At 27.6% G+C, this 19,118-nt stretch overlaps 1 pseudogene; it reads left to right on the top strand.

Annotated features, from left to right (window-relative positions):
* The first annotated feature begins 16,656 nt into the window (after positions 1–16,656).
* On the top strand, positions 16,657–18,819 carry LOC107961474 (actin-depolymerizing factor 2-like; annotated as a pseudogene).
* The last annotated feature ends 299 nt before the right edge of the window (positions 18,820–19,118 follow it).

Below are 19,118 nucleotides of genomic sequence, written 5' to 3'. Positions count from 1 at the left end.
ATTCTATCACAGATGTCACGCCGTATTACTCATTTTATTCTTAAACCATGTCATCCAGGTTCCATTCATGTCTATAAAAAATATGTTAGACCTCGTGAAAAGCACCCAATATTAAAGTAAAAATTTTGAGTTTTTAGTTTGAGTGATAAATATAAAGTTTTGTGAGTTTAAATTTTATTTTATATGTTTTTATTTATTTTTGTTAAAATAAAAATATTAAAATATTTTCAAATAATATAATTTATTTTAATTACGAAATGATATTTTTGTGATTTTCTTAATTTAATTGGTGTCTATTTGACTCATAATACTAATTTAATTTAAAATTTTATTAATAGTATAGATATATTTTATTTATTACTAAATACTTACTTGGAATGAAAATTAATGAAAAGAAGTAACCTCATTTTCATAGGATTTACTTATTATATTTTATTGGGAGTGTAAATTTGGTTCGTATATTTTTTATTATATACGAAAATAATAATAAAAAAGTAAGTATTTTTTTTAAATATTGACCACGAGAATAAAAATTTATATCATTTAAGTTATAATGAAACTAAAAAAATTATATTTGACAAAAAAAAACTAAAAATTTATAAACTTCGGGGTTGTACTTTAGAAATAATTAATTTTTTCCCGAAGGAAATAACCAATATTATATTTTAGGAAATAATTACGAAGATATGAACTCCTTAACGAGACAAACACTACTATATTAATAGGTTTATATGTGCCTTTAAGAAAATATAAAAAAGTCAATTAAATTTCTCGGTTTAAAATTCTATAAACACTACTATATTTATTATTTTAATAGGTTTTTTTATAAAAAATTAAAATATTTTAAATATATTTTATTGCTTTTATAAATTTTGTTTATAATTTTCATAAGTTTATATCAATTTTCATAATTTTATATTTTTGATAATTTTTTTCCTGATTTTTAATCATTTTTATAGGAAAATATTAGATTAAATCGAAAGTTACCACGTATCACCGTATGATTGGTTTATTAATTTATTTTAACAGTCAACGTGGTCAATGATGGAAGCTGTTAATGGAGGAAGGGGTGATCATAGTTTGGTTAAAATTGAATTAACCTACGAAACCAATCTAATTCGGTTAATCGATCAGCGGTCGAATTTAGTTCGCTTGGAGGTCGGTTAATGATTTTTTAAAATTTCAATTATCAATTAATTCGGTTCAAAATCGGATAATTAATCAAATTAACTGAAATAAATAATATATATTATATATAACATTCTTTATTAGCAATGTATTTTTTGAACTATTATTTTTTATAGTAATCAAAATAAATAATATATATAATATATAATATATCTTTTGAACTATTAAAAAAATGAACATTAGCAATATATATTTTTATATATTTTATATTTATTTTAACCAAAAGGTAAAAACATATAAATTTCAATTAACCGACCGAATTAATTGAAATATTTCAGTTTGGTTAATGTATTTGAAAAAAATTTAGTTTAGTTAACAGTTAGCGGTTAAAGATTTGGTTCAATTAATATAACCGAACGTTTGAACATAACTAAATGGAAGGGTTTAATTGATTATTTTAATTAACGACTGGGGTTTAATTGGATGGAATTTAATATAGAGGCTTAATTGATCTTTTTATATTTTCTTAAAAGCTTTTTTGACATATAAACTATTATTTTATGTGAATTAAGCGTATTTGTCTCATTACTATTTTATGTGAAACAAGCGAATTTGTCTCTCTTTTTAAGTCATTAAACTAATTAGGCAAATTTGTTTCATTATAAATAAATAAATACATATAAAAATCATTTGACAGTAATATCTAGGAAAAATATTTGGCATGGTATCGTAGAGTTTTTAGATTCCATAAATAGGATTTAGGGTTAACAAGTGTCTTACAAGAAAATAGTAAAATATTAAAATAAATAAATATTTAAAAGAATACATGATGATCTTTTAAAACTACTTGTAAAATAAAAAAGTATTTTGTCAATGTATCAAATATTAATATAATATTTATATATATTATTAATTTTTTATAAAAAAAAAATATCTGATCCAACTAGTCCAAATAATAAAACTCTTATCAAAGGTTGGATTTAAACAAATTGAACCTACTTTATCAAACAAATAGTATTTGATGTACCATTTCATGCAATATTTCTCTACTTCCAAATAAATGTTATTTCGAAAGGGGTTGGATAGCATAAACAATGGAGGAGTGGGGATACGTCGGAAGGGGATGCAATTGTAGGAGTGGACTCGTTTGTTCCTGCTATGGGGGAGTGACCAGGGATAATGGGAGACGTTCGTTATGGGGTTTTCCCGTAAGGATTTGCTTGGTGTTGGAAGTTGAGATGTGGAGGACTTTTGAGGGAGTTAAGGTAGCGTGGGAAAAGGGAGTAAAGAAGATTGTCTTAGAGATGGGATTGTATAGAAGCAGTTAACATGTTGAGTGGTCATATTCGAGACCAAAATTTGTTAGGAGGGAGAGTGAAGATTTATCGGAACATATGGAAGAATTTCAAGTGGTACATGCATCAAGACAGATGAACAAAATAGTGGAGAGTATGGTCAATCTTATCATAAGAATGAATGTTGAATGGAAAGTCTTTAATGAACCTTACTAGATGATGTATGATATTATGGTGGCTGATGCTCCAAACTCAATGACAAAACAAAACGGATAAATTTTTGTTTTACTTTAATATTTTGTTTTTGAAAAAATATTAAAAATTTATTTAAACATGATAAAAAAGTAATTATAATTTATTTAGAAGTTCTCTGTTATTTTTCTGTCTTACTCAATATTTTTTTTATTGTGATTTATTAATTAGGCATGAGATGCATTAAATATTACTCCATTTTATTTACTTAGCCGGAATTTTTTAAGTAAAAATTAATTAATCATAAAAGGTTTATAAATGCCAACGTGTTTTCCTCAATTTATTCACGTTATACTATTCACTACAGTTTAATTCTTTTTCTTGAGGATTTCATTGGTTTATAAAATTATTTAATTATTTGGCATGTAAATTTTTTTAATTTGAGTCTAATATTTTTTTTTTGTCTGTAAACTCTATTTCTTAATTTAGTACTTAAATTTTTTTAGTTTGGCATTTAATTTGTCAAACCTTATATAAATTACTCTAATATATTAATAATATTTTTTATTAGGTAGCAAAAATAATCTATATATAATTGACAAGTAATAGATGACATGGAATTTATTTTTTATAGTTTAAATATTCCATTACTTTTAGTTTAATTTCTTTTTAATTTAACATGATGACTTTATTTTATTTTGGGTTTTTAAAGCTATTATTTTATTCTTCAACATTCATTTGTTAAGCAAATTTAAGCATATTGTTTAGAGAAATAAACAAAACTTCAAATGTCATTAATTTTCATGTCACCTACTACATTTCAGTCATACATTAGCTATTTTTGTCTACTTATAAAAAAAAACTAACACTACTAGTTTTTTAGTGTAATTTGTATAACATTTGACAAGTTTAGGTACTAAACAGGACCAAGAAGCCTAGGTACCAAATTAAGAAAAATTGTCAAATTCAAGTACCAAATTGGGCAAAAAAAAAGTTTAGGTACCAAATTAGGAAAAAAATGTCAAACTCAAGTACCAAATATTATATTAAATCCTATTATTTTAAAGAACTTATTAATTATATTCTTTTCTTAGATATCTTCTTAAAATTTTAAGTTAAAACGTAACTTTGTTGTTATACCATAGATGAATATTAAAATTTGTCACTATATTTTAAAAATATGAATAAAATTATCACTCACTGTTTATGTAATTAATTTTTTTTTCAACTATAATTTGAATTTTATTGAATTGTACCATCGACATTGAGTTTTAAATCAAATTTTACCAATAAATATCAATTTTGAAGATTTGAAAACAAAATTCAATAAGAAATATTCTTTTATTTAAGAATAAGATAATTTAACAATATTAAAAAATAATAATTTAACACGTGATTTTTATTTAATGAAATAAATATTTGAAAAATACAATATATAAGATTTTTATAAAATAATCTTTTTTATTTAATATAATATCGATTAACTTATTATTAAAATAAAATATAAAAATATTTTTTATTAAATTTTATCTTCAAGTTATTTTAAATTGAAATTAAATAGATAAATTAAATAAGAATAAAATTTTAATAAAAAAATTCAATCAAATCAAAGTAAAGTGATAAGCTAAAAGGACAAATATTAGTGAAAATGAAATATAATGACAAATTTTAATTTCGACCTAAAGTATATGATAAATTTAAGTATTAATTTTAAAATTTTGGAATAAATCTCAAAGTACGTATAAATTTTGATTTGGCCTAACTATATATATGAAAATTTGACTTGTAATTTAAATACATGCATGAATTTTTTTATTATTCAACTATATACATTTAAAGAAATAAATATATTATTTTTTCATATTATATAAATATAATTTTTTTTGTATATTTAATATGTAAATGTTAAAAAATACTATATTATTAATTATTTTAGTAATTTGTGAAAAATAAATTAAAACATAATTTACATATAATATTATATATTTAATTAATATCTATATATAATTTTAAAATTTATCGTATAAAATCAATACACATTGGCGTTAGTTTAACGCTTTCCAGTAAGAATCATTATTACTTTGAAAATATTCGGGAATGATATTCATTTTTCTTCTGTATTTTATTTCATAAATTCCCTCACTTTTATTTTAGCATCTCCAATGGTTAGGACTTAACAGTTAACAGGTTTTTCCTTTTATTTTTATTTTCATTATAAATTAAAAAATAAAAATAAAAAGCCAGTATGTAAAATTAGACTTGTTAGGGTTTTTTTTTTTTTTTTGAATCCATGTGATTCGGTTCAAATTAGTATTATTATTATTATTATTAATTTTTTGGCCAAATAATTCATTGAAATTGAAATTAGAATAAATTTTACTTGGTTTTAAAATTCAATAATTTAGATAACTTCACATGGCATGTCTTGGCATGGCTCCCCATCCATCAACATGAAACCTTTCATTGCGTGGGTTTCAACTTTCTTTGATGCTTTCCAAACTCCTATTTTAGTTCCCATGTTTACAATTACCTATTTTAGTGGGAAGGAAAAAGATATAATTGAGTATAATGATTTTTTTACAATTATACCTTTTTTATAAAGGTTAGTATTAATTTTTTTATTTTATTTTATTACTAATCTTAAATAATTGTCATGTGTATTTTTTTAATATTTTAAAAAATAATATTTGGTACATTGTCTATAGTAAACATATAGAGTTTGATAGTTATTTTTGGCACCTTTTTACTTAAAAAATTATGTAATCCCGAGAATATGATAATTAATTGGGTGAATTTTGTTCTTATTACGATAATGGGCATGATTTAATAAAATATACAATTTTATGCTTTTATGTATTAAATCTGTGCATAATTTAACTAATTCATGCTACATATTAATTTTATCTATTTTAATGTACAGTGGGACCATGGAGTTAATAATGTATAAAGCTCGTTTTAAATTTTTCATGGACATAAGACTATTCTTACCCTAGATGGACGGCAAAAACATACAAGTTGGGTCATGAAGATATCACATTGATCCAATTAAAGATAGTTTAAATGAAGGATAAGTCTGACAACTAATTGGGTCACAAAACCGTCCAAACAAGGGGGAGAGAAGTCCAATTCGGCAAGGGCATATGAGCAGCCTAAAATCAATTTTTGGGAGATTTATTCGGAGGTCCTTATACTTGATTTAGGTAGTCGAATGTCCAAGGCTTTTCAAGCTTTCTTGTTTTCTTTTTCTTTGGTTTCCACAGTTGAAGATGAAGATGATGACATCTTCTCTTTCTTTCCATTATGTTTTATTATTTATACTTAAATTAACATATTTTAATTTTAATTAATTAACATAAATCTTTAATTAGTTTAAGTTAATGGTATCCACCATCAAATCCCACTGTCATATATTTTAATTTGATTTATTTAATATTTTAATCCTTTGGATAATTGCTATCTAACTCTCAAAGTCTTTTCCTAATTAAAAATCTATAGTGATTAAAATTTTATAATTTAGTCCCTAGGCCTTAATTAACCACAATTTCAGCTAAATTACTTAACTGAATTTCAATTCATCTATACACTAACTCCATATATATCTCTATTTAATATTTACAGACTTAATTTATGAAAACAGGGTGTTGAAACTGCCTTTTTCGATACCATTAAAAACAGGGTTATTACATATACTATATGTAAAATATCCATATTAAATAATATATTCAATATAAATTCTTAAGAAATGACCAAAATACCCTCATGTGACCTTTTTTTTTTCCATTTGCTTAATTTCTTCTCAATTCCAAATCTTTTTCAATTTGGCCCAAAAATGATTTTTATCACATCAATATATATTCTAACTTATTCTTATTCCAATTAATCAATAAATAACTCATATTTCTCATATTGGTTAAATTTTCACTTAAGTCCTCAAATTTTTTGAAATTTATAATTTTGTCCTTTTGCCACGATCTCATTTCAAAAATTCTTTTCATTGTTTCCCAGATCTAAAATCAACTTTTCTTCCTTAACCATTTTTTATCTGACTCATTTTCCATTTTTTTTCGCAAATTCACTATATCTGATCTCGAAATAATGCCATGTTTTTATAAAAAAATTTGGGGTGTTACAACATAAACTCTTAAAGATTTTGTAAAACTTGAAACTTGCAACCCCCTAATAGTTCCAAAAGTAAAAATAAAACATAATCAAATAGAAAAGGCAGAGAAGAAACCTCAACATTCTTTAACTGGGCTTTCACGGCTCCTTGATTCTAGTTTTCCATTGCTGTTGCGATTGAAAATTACTTTTATAAAAGTGTTGTGAAAAAGTCTTGTAAAAAAATGCGGTTTATTAATTTCAATTAATTTCAAGCGTTATTCATTATTATCAAAAATTGTGATAAGAAGTTAAAATGGCTATTTTGGACATGATGTTAATAGATTAATTTAAATGATATTTAAAAATTAATATAATAGTAAATAAATATAAAAAAGTTAAATACTTTTTAAATAATTAATATAAATTACTTGTTAAATTTTAAATTAAAAATAAAAAATATATATTTTGCTAAAGTGTTGAGTAATTATTTATGGATACATAAAAATTCATTAAAGATGTAGCAATACTTGTTAATATAACACTAATTTCACATAATGACTACTCTCTCACCAATTGTTAAATATTTAATATAAAATTCAAAAAGGAAATAAGTGAGCAGCAAACCTACATGTCGTTAGAAGCATGACCAAACTTGAAACCATAAGCCAGAAGCTGCTATATACAAGCTTTTTGGTTTGAGTCCAAAAGCACTTATACATAGCTGGTTTTCTGTCAAACACATTATGTTTTTTTATTGTTTCTGCTGTGTAAAAATGATTTTGCTATGAAGAAGGGCCCTACGATTAAATCCTTCTCTGGGGCATCTTATTGTTGAGAGAAAGAATTAACCCATTTTGCAAGTAGAGGCTTAGGTGGCAGTTTTGCTTCCATTTTCTTTCCCACTTTGGGACCTTTCTTGGTGACATTTTTCAATATAGGACTTTGTGTCGATTAGCTCCCACGCCCTCTGTCAATCTATTGATCAGCCTTGGACTATGAAATTGTCTCTTCCCTCACCATTTTCGGATACTACCTCGTGACTGAGCCCAAACAAGTTAGACTGTCTCTCCAATATAGTCCTAGACGGGTTAGAATCGTTAGGCCTAGAAGGAGCTGTCTGTTCGGTCTAGACCACCTGTTCATTATCACTGGTCTATGGTCTGAATATTTGACCCAATATTCTCCTTGCTACTAGTACCCCGTTCACCCGATTATTTTTAAGGGCTACTTTAGCAAGTTTTTGAGAAATGATTTTAAAAAGTGTTTTAGAAAAATTATTTTAAAAATTACTTTTAAAAAGTTTGGTTATAAGATTTGAGTATTTAGTATTACTGTAAAAATATGCTTTTGAGAAATAAAATGTCTATTTTAGACATGGTATTATCGAGTAATAAATATGTATTTAAATAATGTTCAAATTAGTTAATATTATTATATTTTAGTAATAATATAAAAAATAATTTATTATAACTTTTTGTTAATATTTTAATATATGAAATATAAATTTTAAATATTTTTAAGCAATAAATATTAATTATTTATAAAATTTAATTAGAATATATAAACTATACTTTAAATAATTAAACGTAACCATTAAATATTTGTAATTAGATATTAAGAAATTTGTATTATTTTTAAAAAAATTATTTTTAATTAATAATTTTAACACATTTGTAATTAAGCATCAAGAAAAAAAAAGTACCATGTTTTTGGAAGGGTGAAAAATTAATTAAGTACCAAAAGTTCTTTTGGTGAAAGAAAAGTTAAAAATTTAACTTCTCCTCTTTAAAATTACTTTTTAAAATAAATTTTGAAAAGCTAAAAATTTTAACTAAAATCAGTTTGTTTAGTACAGCTTTTCTTTAAAAGTACTTTTCAAGCTAAGAGTGTTTTTTTTAAGCAATACTAAATAAGACTTAGCACTTTTGGGATTTAAAAAAAAAATACTTTTTTGCCAATTTTTTTAGTTTGAAAAGCACAATTTCTCTCATTTAGCAATAGTTTTATCCCAAAAAAGCTACTTAAAAGCAATGTTAAATTGACACCTCCTGCGAGAATATTACCTTCTATAGCAGCAATATTCCCTAACGGTATTACCTCCTTATTTATCTTCCTTATCTACCAACCAAGATGTCAAATGGAGATTTTGAAGAACTGGCAATATCTATAATTACCTCTTTGCCCCTAACAATTTCCTTTTTTGATTTCTTTGGCTCCTCCCGTAACCTACATCTAAGAGCCAAATGACAAGTTTTCCGGAGACGGCTCTGCAGTTGTAGAGACTGTTTCACCACCTTCTTCATCTGGGGAAGGCTCTTTTATCCACTATCCATCATTGAGATGTCCATAAAAACACAAATCACTAGTAAACTCTCGTATTCCACAATTGGAGAACACCATGCATGAGATTAGTGGTTTATTTTTGTTTGAATAAAATCTAAAAGATTGTCAATTAATTCTTTTATGGCACATACTTAATGATTTCTTTTATTTAATTAATAATATCATTTCATACCTTTTTAGAAAATATATTTATTTCATACAACAATATTTACTTTTAATGTTGATTCACAACTAAGTGAGTGAAAATAAAATTTATATAACAAATATATTTACAAAATAAATGAGGCTTTGGTTGATATGGTATATTACAATTATTAAAATTTATAATGTTTTAAATTTCCAAATCTCAATGTGTATTTTTTTTTAGGATAATGTCATATTTGATATTTATATTTTAATAGAATGTCTAATGTCGTACCTATATTTTAAAAATGTCTAATGTGAGACTTTTTTTTTTGAATAAATTCATTGATTATATTGAAACAAGGCCAAAACAAATTCAAGCCAATCAACATACAAAGTCTAATGCAAGAAACGGAAAAACAAAAAAACCAAAGCAACCCAACACAAAACAAAATATCCCCAAAGTCGAAAAAACAAAAACTAAGAAACCAGAATAACCCGATATCACTTAGTCTACTTGATCTCATAGCTTAGACCAAGTAGGGTAAGGTTTTCACAGTAGATTGTACTGATTTCGAGTTCATATTTACCTAAATGACTTCTTAGTGTCGTCAATCCTAGGGTCTAATGTGGCACTTGAACTATCAATTTGTGTATTATTTGATATTTGTACTTTCATAAAATGTCCAATGCGGTACTTATACTTTAAAATTGTCCAATATGGTATCTGAACTAATAAATCTATGGAGTTAACACCCTTAGTAAATGCTAAACTAAAGAATGAAAATTCAACACATGATTTTTTTTCTTCAAATTATCAATTTCACGTGGATATTACAACATTATGTGAAAAGGTAAATAAAACAAAAAATGAAATAGAATTAAATTAAATTAAAAAACAAATAACCAAACCTAAACAACATAATTTAACTTAAAAAACATCAATTTTTAACTCAAAAATTCTTTGATGTTTAAAACCTTAATTTTGAAAATTTTGAAAATTTTATACAAGCCAAAATTTCTCAAAATTTACCTTTCTTGCTTGACTTATTAAGCTTGAATGGGAGGTTCAATAACTTGATTTCAACTAGCATTTTCTTTTTTTTTAAAATCTTTTCACATAATATTATATTTTTTTATGTGGAATTGATGATTTGGAAAAAAAATCTACGTGCCAAACTTTCTTTGGTTAGTCTAGTGTAACGACCCGATAGTCAGGGATGTCGGAAAGTGTATTTCCGAGACTCCGTTACCGTAAATTGGACTCATAAAAATTTATTAAAAATATTTACGAAGCTAGTTGTGTAGTTAATTAGATTTTGGTTAGGTGAATTTGTATGAATTAAGAGTAATTAGGTATAAATACTAAATTGCATAAAGGGTGAAAGTTGAAGTATAGATTAAAAAATTAAAGGGACTAAAGAAGCAATTATGTCATTTTTCTTAAATAAGGCCAAATAAGCAAAAATATATGTAAAATTTAATATATTATAATAAAATATATTTACTTAACATTTAAGTATATATATATTATAATAATATATTAATGTAAGATAAATCAAATAAATAAAGAATGAATAAATAAAGAAAAAGAGAAGGAAAAATAGAAACGAAACAGAAAGAAAAGAAAAAAGGAAGGAGAAAGACAAGGCTTAGGGGTTTCAAAGTTCCAAGTTTAATTGGCTAGTTAATTTAGTCTATTTTTCTTGTAATTTTTATGTTTTTGGAATCCCGATATTAAAATATTACCCGACCCATGTCAAAATTTTAGAAATTATTGAGTTTTTAAGTGTTGTCTATATTGAATAAATTTAGTATTAGGGATTAATTGATAGATTTTTAAGCTATAAATGAAAAATGATTAAATTGTAGAACAAATAGTTAATTTTGTGTAATAGGGACTAAATTGTGGAAATTTTGAAATTTAGGAATTTAAGTGAAAATAGGGAGTTAAATTTAGTTTAAAGTGCAATTTGTATGAAAATATAAGATTAATTGTGAAGAATAAAAATTAGTCTCGGTTTAGGGACTAAATTGAAACTTAAGCAAATACGGAATAAAAATTGAACTATTAATTATGAGATTGAATGTTGTATTGATGAATTTTACTTGTTTTAATTCCGTAGCTAACTTTGTACCGGAGTCCTCGACTAAAAAGGGAAAGATAAAGTCGACGAGGAATAGCTCGGAATTTTCTGTTTGTATTTCTATAATCCGAACCTAGTTACTAATTGTTGTATTTTGATTTAATCTTTGTGGTATGTGGTAGAGGTGAGTATTTGGCATTTTTGTAACTGCCCAAATTTCAGTGGTGTCGGAACAATGATTCAAAATCACTAAATCCGACATGTGAGATTAGTAATTTAGAATTTAATAAGTAAAAGTTTAGGTGTGATTTTAGAAATATTTTTGAATTGGTGAATTTTTGGGAATTAAAAGAAATTATTAGGTCAAATGAAATAAAAAACAAGGTATCGAGAACTCGAATTCATAAACCGAGCCATAAATATTTTTATAAATATTTATGGAGTGTTAATAAGATAGTATTAAAGTTTCGTTAGGAAATTTTAACATTTCGGTAATCAATTAAATAAAAAGGACTAAATTGAATAAGATGTAAAACTATGAGAAGTGATTAAATGGATTAAATAATAAATAAGAGAGACTTAAATATAAATTTGACCCAAAATGATATGGGCTGGACGGTTGGGTAGAAAATCAGCAAAGAAATAGTGTGAACAAGGCGTAAAACTGGAAAGGAGTAAAAATTATTAGGTTAAAAAAATGGGTGTAATTGGAAAATCTAGAGAATTCATCAATTTTCTTCATCTTCATCAGCTAAAAACACTATTAGAGAGCCTTTGAGAAGCTGGTTTTTATATTTACAGCATGTAAGTTCAAATCTTGACTATTTATTGTAATTTTTATGATTTCGGGACTTTTACAACTAAGTCTTACTATTTAATCCATTAGTTTTTGATTTTATGAAAGATTTTAAAAGTTGTCATGAATAAGTGCTGGAAGTTTATGATGATTTAGCATGGAATTGAAGCTTTAATTTTATTTTGTGATGATTTTATGGAGATAATTAAATAGAAATTGATTTTTAGGACCTAATTGTGAAACTTGTTGAAATTTAGGTTTTGTGTTGAAATTTTGAATGTCAAAGGCTGTAAAGTAGTTTATAATGTCTAGATAAAGTATTATTTGAGAAGAATTAGTTCTATTGATGAATAAATTGAGCAGGGACCAAATTGTAAAAATTAAAAAGTTTAGGGGTAAAAGAGTAATTTTGAGAATTAAAGGGCATAAAGTATGAAATAGAGTAAAATTTTGATAAATGCTAATAATTTAATGATCTTATAATTATAGATCAAGAACTCGAAGCGAATCGTAGAAAGGAGAAATTGTAAGGATAGTCCCTAAATTTTTACGACTTTTGCAAATTAGCCCAGGTAAGTTCATATGGTTAAAGTTAATATTTTGTTACAAAAATTTCATAAATGCTATGGTATATTATTGCATATGAATGATATTAAATTATGATAATTGTGAAATAATGTTTGGGTAAAAGTACAAATTAGGTGGAATGACGGATTTGAGTACTTTCGTTCAGTGGTTAAGATGAATTGACGGAAAAGACCATGGTTGTACCATGGCAACATGTGATATGTGTTTTCCGTATAAGACCATAGATAGGCTATGGCATTGGTGTGATGTGATTATGTGCTTCTGTGTAAGTCTATATTTAGGATATGACATCAGTGTGATATGTGACCCGTGTAAGACCATGGCCGGGCTATGGCTATGTGACTATGTGCAAAACCATAGTTTTACTATGGCATTCTGAAAACGAAGTACTCAATTCCAAAATCATTCCCTAATTTGATTAAGAAAGGTAAATCATAAATGAGCTCAAAAGATTAAAATTAGTTATTAAGTGACATTAAATTCAATCAAGTGAACTTATCACTGAATTTGTGATTGACAGGAGAAATTAGTGAAATTTTATATTATATGATTTTTATAAAATGTTCGGTAAGATTTGTTTTCTATGCTTATGAGCTTACTAAGGTTCTATAAGCTTACTTGTGTATGTTTATTGTTCTTGTAGTTTGACGTATATACATTCGAAGGATCGGATCTACATCGATGATCACACTATACAGATTTACTTCGGTAGATTTTGTTAAGCAATTTTTTGATTTATATGGCATGTATAGGGGTTGAAATGATAATGTAATAGAATGAATGATTATGTATGCAAAGTAAATTAAATCGGATAGTTGTGTTAGATAATGAAATATACATACTTTGGTTTGAAATGGTTGTTTGGTTGGACTTAATTAGTATATATATAAATGTGATTTTGTGCAGGAAGATAGTATGAAGGTGAGAAAAGTGGTCTTAAATGGCCTATTTTCGTTCACACGGACAGACACACGGGCGTGTGTCTCACACACGGCCTGCTATATGGGCATATGTTAAGGCCGCGTGTCCCCTGCATCTTTAAAATGAGAAACAAAATGTCCAGGATTCAACACATGGCCTAGCACACGGGCGTGTGGCTTGGCCGTGTGGCACACATAGGCTCCAACATGGCCGTGTGATATGGCTGTGTGAAGTCTGCACCTAAATGAGAAATTTTAATTACCACACAGCCTAGCAACATGGGCATGTGCTCAGGCCGTGTGACTTAAGTTTCTTCATGGATGCAAGTTAGAGAGGTACATGCCCCAGAGACACGGCCATGTGGGCTACATGGCTACGTCATACGGGCGTGTCCCGTGTCACACGGGCGTTTGACCCCTTTTACATGAAAATTTTTCTAAGTTTTCTAAAAAGTTTTCGAAATTCTCGGTTTAGTCATGAATAATTTCCAATACATGTTTTGAGCCTCGAAGGCTCATAATAGTGACAATATGTATCTTTTTGGAAAGTTTTAAATTTGAGTGGAAATTATTGTCTCAAATTTGAATGTTTGCTTGTAAATAAGTCCGGCAACGCCTCGTACCCTATTCCGGTGTTGAATACAGGTAAGAGGTGTTACAATTTTGATATTGAATTGAATTAAAGTTGATGGAAATTGATTGAATTGGTATATATATTATGATTGTATTGATTATTTGAATTGAATTGAATTCATATGTATAAGTGATTATATATATAAAAAAATTGATACTGGATATTGGTTTATTTTGAAATTTAAAATTAAACCCTATTAACTGTATCGAGTTGAGTCGAATATAGATGACATGCCATAGGATTGGAAGAGTTCAGGGATTTCTTCGACTTCGAGTCAATGAGGCACTGGGTGCCAATTTACTTTGGTTTAACCGATGAGACATTAGGTGTCAATTTACTACTTCGGATTTATTCGATGAGACATTGGGTGTCAATTTATTACTTCGAATTATACAATGAGGCACTGGGTGCCAAACTGGTGTGTTTGGTTGGATCTGTGTATCTGTCCGAGTCTGAGTCGTGTTAATATGGGTAAATGAATAATAAAATTTTATAATTGATATTGAAATGGCACGGTATGAGAAATGGAAGTGGAATAGTGAATTGAAAATAGAATGTGAAATATGTTGCAAATATATGGAATATACGAGTTATATACTCATGAAATGAATATGGAATGGATAATGCAATTGTATAATGAAATGTGAAATAAATTGTGAAAAGCTATTTATATAGTAAGTATGAGAATTGAGACATTTGTGAAACAAATAAAATATGATATGGTTGTTGTAAAAAAATTTATATATTAATATGTGTTTATATTTCAATTGTATATTTGTAATTTCTTATACTTAAATATTCGGATTATAGAAATACCACTAAGTTTTTACTTAGCATACAGTTTTGTTTTCCATACGCAGATTAGGTACAATGATTTTGAAGAGTTGTAATTGAGGTTGTGAGCATCTATCTCATCATATCTCTAAGTGCCAAAAGGGTATGTTTCAAAATTTTGATTAGAATGGCATGTACTTAGGAAGACCAAATGTGTTCCAAGTAGTAGGGACTAAAATATAAGTTATAAAAATTTACTTTTTTTTAATGATCAAATATATTAGTGATTAGCCAAAATCACTTTGGCACCAAATGTAATATTCCTATATCAGGTTCCTTGGGTAAAACGGGGTATAGGGGTGTTACATTTAGCATTTACTATAATCTAGGTGTCATAATAATACACAGATTGATAGTTCAAGTACCACATTGGACATTTTACGAAAGTATAGGTATCAAATGATACACAAATTGATAATTCAGGTATCACATTGAACAGTTTTAAAGTATAAATACTACATTTGAGATTTTTTAAAAGTACAAGTACCAAATAATAAACAAATTCATAGTTCATGTACCACATTTAACGTTTTCAAAGTACATATATCACATTAAATTTTTTATAAAAGTACATGTACCAAATGTTACATAACCCTTTTATTTATTATTATTTTTTTAAACAATGGTTGGACATCTTTATTGAAGCAATAAAGCAAAGTTTTATAAATGGAAATAAAAATTAAAAAAATAAAAACCCTAAGACTTAAAAGGAAAACATCAAAAGGAAAATATAAGTTCCCGCCGCAGTTAAGCTTTCATTGTCTAAAAACTAGAACATATACTAAGAAACTAAAAAGCTCCCAAACTCACCTCTGTCCACATCTGTTGTTAGTTGTAGACTATGGCAGAAGCATCCGACAACAAACAAGCAGATGGTAAGTACCCTATTTGTTGAGATCCATTCCAATCCTTCATCTCCCGCCACCATCACCCTCAAGCTTGACCTATTCATCACATCACCTCTGTCAACACTTTTCGCCGTTTGTCTTCTTCAAAAAGATCACGAACGGGGCCCCCTTTGTTGACTAGTATCTTGTCAAAGAGAAGATCTATACGCATCAATCAGTTGTCTCGTGCAAACCAACATTTTCACATAGATACGTATAAAGCTCTTTTGATACCACACATCTCTCGTGATAAATGAATGATGAGAGACCCCGACTCCGGCAAGATCCACCACCATCTGTTCACCCCCAATTTGCCATTGTTCTTCTCCAAGACAATAGCATCTAATCTGTGTCCATTCCTCGATCCAGTAGCAACATACTCACGATTTGAAGTCCATCTGATCCACCACGACGCTTAACGATAAGGTTTCTCCTATAACCGATCCCCCTATCATCCAACGTTGCCTCTTTCCAGCTTGTTCCTTGCTCGATTTCCTCTTCCCTCTCGTCGGAATTGATATACCACTCGTTAACTTTCCCACCCTCTATGGACAGCACCGCCAAAACCACCACCATAACCACTCAACAAATTGTTGAACCACAGCTTTTCCCTCTTTCTCTTAAATTTTTGGATAACTGAAAAAACTAACTCAAATTATTATGTTACAGAAGCATACAAAATCGTGCATAAAAGCAAACAAAGACGTTGTAAGAAAACTTGTCCTTTCATGAACGAAACAAAAACGAAAAGAACTATAAGTAAACGGCAGTTAACGACACCGGTAAAGACTCTTTAAGCTTGTCTCTGCCACTTTTATTTTCTATTAAGAGTTTTATATATTGTTTCTATAAATAATAAATCAATTCAAATTTTAGAACAAACCTTAAAAAAAGGTTAAAAATCTCAAAACATTTTAAAGCCGTCAATTAGCCAAAAAGAAATTGAAAAATTAAAATTTGTCTGTCTTTTTTCACCACAGTTTCTCCTTCCCTTTCTCTCCTCCGTGAAGGAGCCCTAGATTTTCTCGGCCTATCTCGCTTTTTCCTTCATTTTCTCGGGAAAAATTGGTAGTCACTCTTCTCCTGAACTCTTTTTTTACTTCACTATTTTTGAATTATTCAATCTTTTTCTTTCAATTTCTTTTGATATTTTTTAAATAATTTTTGATCTTACTAATTAGGTAAATTTTCATGAAATTAGATTCAATACTACTCCAATAAAGAGTTCTATTACGTCTTGTTTAGTTCGCTTGATCTATTTTAAATGTTCGATTTGATCTTCAGACTAACCGTTTGACTGGTTCGTGTTTTATTTTCAAGCATTGAATTTTTTTCTTTTAATTTCTTATTGCAGTTTGATCATTTCGCATTTTCTATTTACTTTATACATAAATTTTGCCCTATTCATATTTAAGACTACAAATATATGATAAAACTTAGAAAGATTAAGTATATTTATGTCTAACACATACTGTATTCGACTCTTACCTTCAAGTCCAAGTAATATTTATACGGTTTGTTAAGCTAATGGGAAAATACATTTTGCTTATACTTCTAAACGATGTTATTCACTCTATTAAACAGATAAGATTACATTTTCATGCCAAAATATGATTTAGCTGTGTTACTTGGAGGCAATTGTCAGAGTATATTAAGTTGTTTCTAAGTTTCCTTTTTTATAGGAGAGTTTTTGGAGAGCCATATTCCATCTTTATCTAAGTATGTGTTCGATACGAGTTTCAAATGGTATTACTTCATGAAAAATGAAGAGTATGATAAATATAGTTTTACATTTCATTAAGGCTTAATTATAAAAATGGCCCTCAAACTATACCACTTTCCCACTTTTTTTTTTCCTTAAAAGTGGTACCTAAATGTCAATTTCGTCTCATTTTACCCAAAAAGTCAGCGTCCAATAAGAGTGTGCCATGTGGCATGTTTTTATTGGTTGATATTGTGTTTTTGGGTAGAATGAAACTAAATTGATAATTTAGGCATCACTTTTTGCAAAAAAAATTAAGTACCCAAATAGAAAAAGAGATATAGTTTGATGGTTAATTTTGCTTTTAAGTATTCCGTTAATTATGATATGTAAATATTGTCACTGGCTCATTCTTAGTGATTTGGAAGCTCTTTTATAATACTCGATCTTTGAGTAGTTTTCTGGCTAACTTTTAGTTGGTTTAGTTGATTTATAGAGATCTTTGTGCATGTTTTGCAGGCAAATGCAGCTTCAGGAATGGCCGTGCATGATGATTGCAAGCTGAAGTTGTTAGAATTGAAAGCTAAACGGACTTATCGCTTCATAGTTTTCAAGATTAAGGAAAAGCAGAAGAAAGTTATTGTGGAAAAGCTCGGCGAACCTACCGATAGCTATGAGGCTTTCACCACTAGCCTTCTAGCTGATGAGTGTCGATATGCAGTCTACGACTTTGATTTTGTGACTGATTAGAACTGCCAGAAGAGTAGAATTATCTTCATTTCCTGGAAACATGAAGTGTCAATGAAATTGTTATCTTTGTTAACTGTTCCGGTCATCAATTGCTCTTGCTCATCTATTTGTTTTATGTAATGAAGGTCTCCAGACACATTGAAAGTAAGAAGCAAGATGATTTATGCAAGCTCGAATGATCAGTTCAAAAGGGAGTTGGACGGCATCCAGGTAGAGTTGCAAGCTACTGATCCGACCGAGATGGGTCTTGATGTCACAAGGAGCCGTGCTACTTAAAATGTAATATGTATAGCAATTTGGAACTTGCTTTGATATTTGATTATTTTCCTCAGTTTATACTCTTTAGTCCTGTGTTTAGATTTATTATATATGTGGGTTCATATTGGGGTCAGTGTTGTCATCGAATACCTTCGTTCGATGTATTTATATTAGTGTACAGTTGGTTAACTTTATTTGATTTTACAATCTTGAATAATTTTTTGACAACTTGACCATCAGATTTAACAATATGACTTTTTTAGTTAGTATTTAGCTTTTAAATTATTTTTTCACTTTGGTATTTATTTTTCTTTTCTTTTTTAAAGTATTCTTTCACTATAATTTTTTTTGGTGATAAAAAAGATACAAGGCAAAAGCTTAGACCCTCAAAGGAGGATCTTCAAACAATCTTAAGTCTATTCTTTTATTACGAACAGACTTAGCCAGACTATCAGCAATTATGTTTTCTTCTCAGGGAAT

Source organism: Gossypium hirsutum, chromosome A05, assembly GCF_007990345.1.
Source record: "Gossypium hirsutum isolate 1008001.06 chromosome A05, Gossypium_hirsutum_v2.1, whole genome shotgun sequence".
NCBI lineage: Eukaryota > Viridiplantae > Streptophyta > Magnoliopsida > Malvales > Malvaceae > Gossypium > Gossypium hirsutum.
The sequence above is the reverse complement of the archived record's forward strand: the minus strand, read 5'-3'. Positions and strand labels throughout refer to the sequence as shown.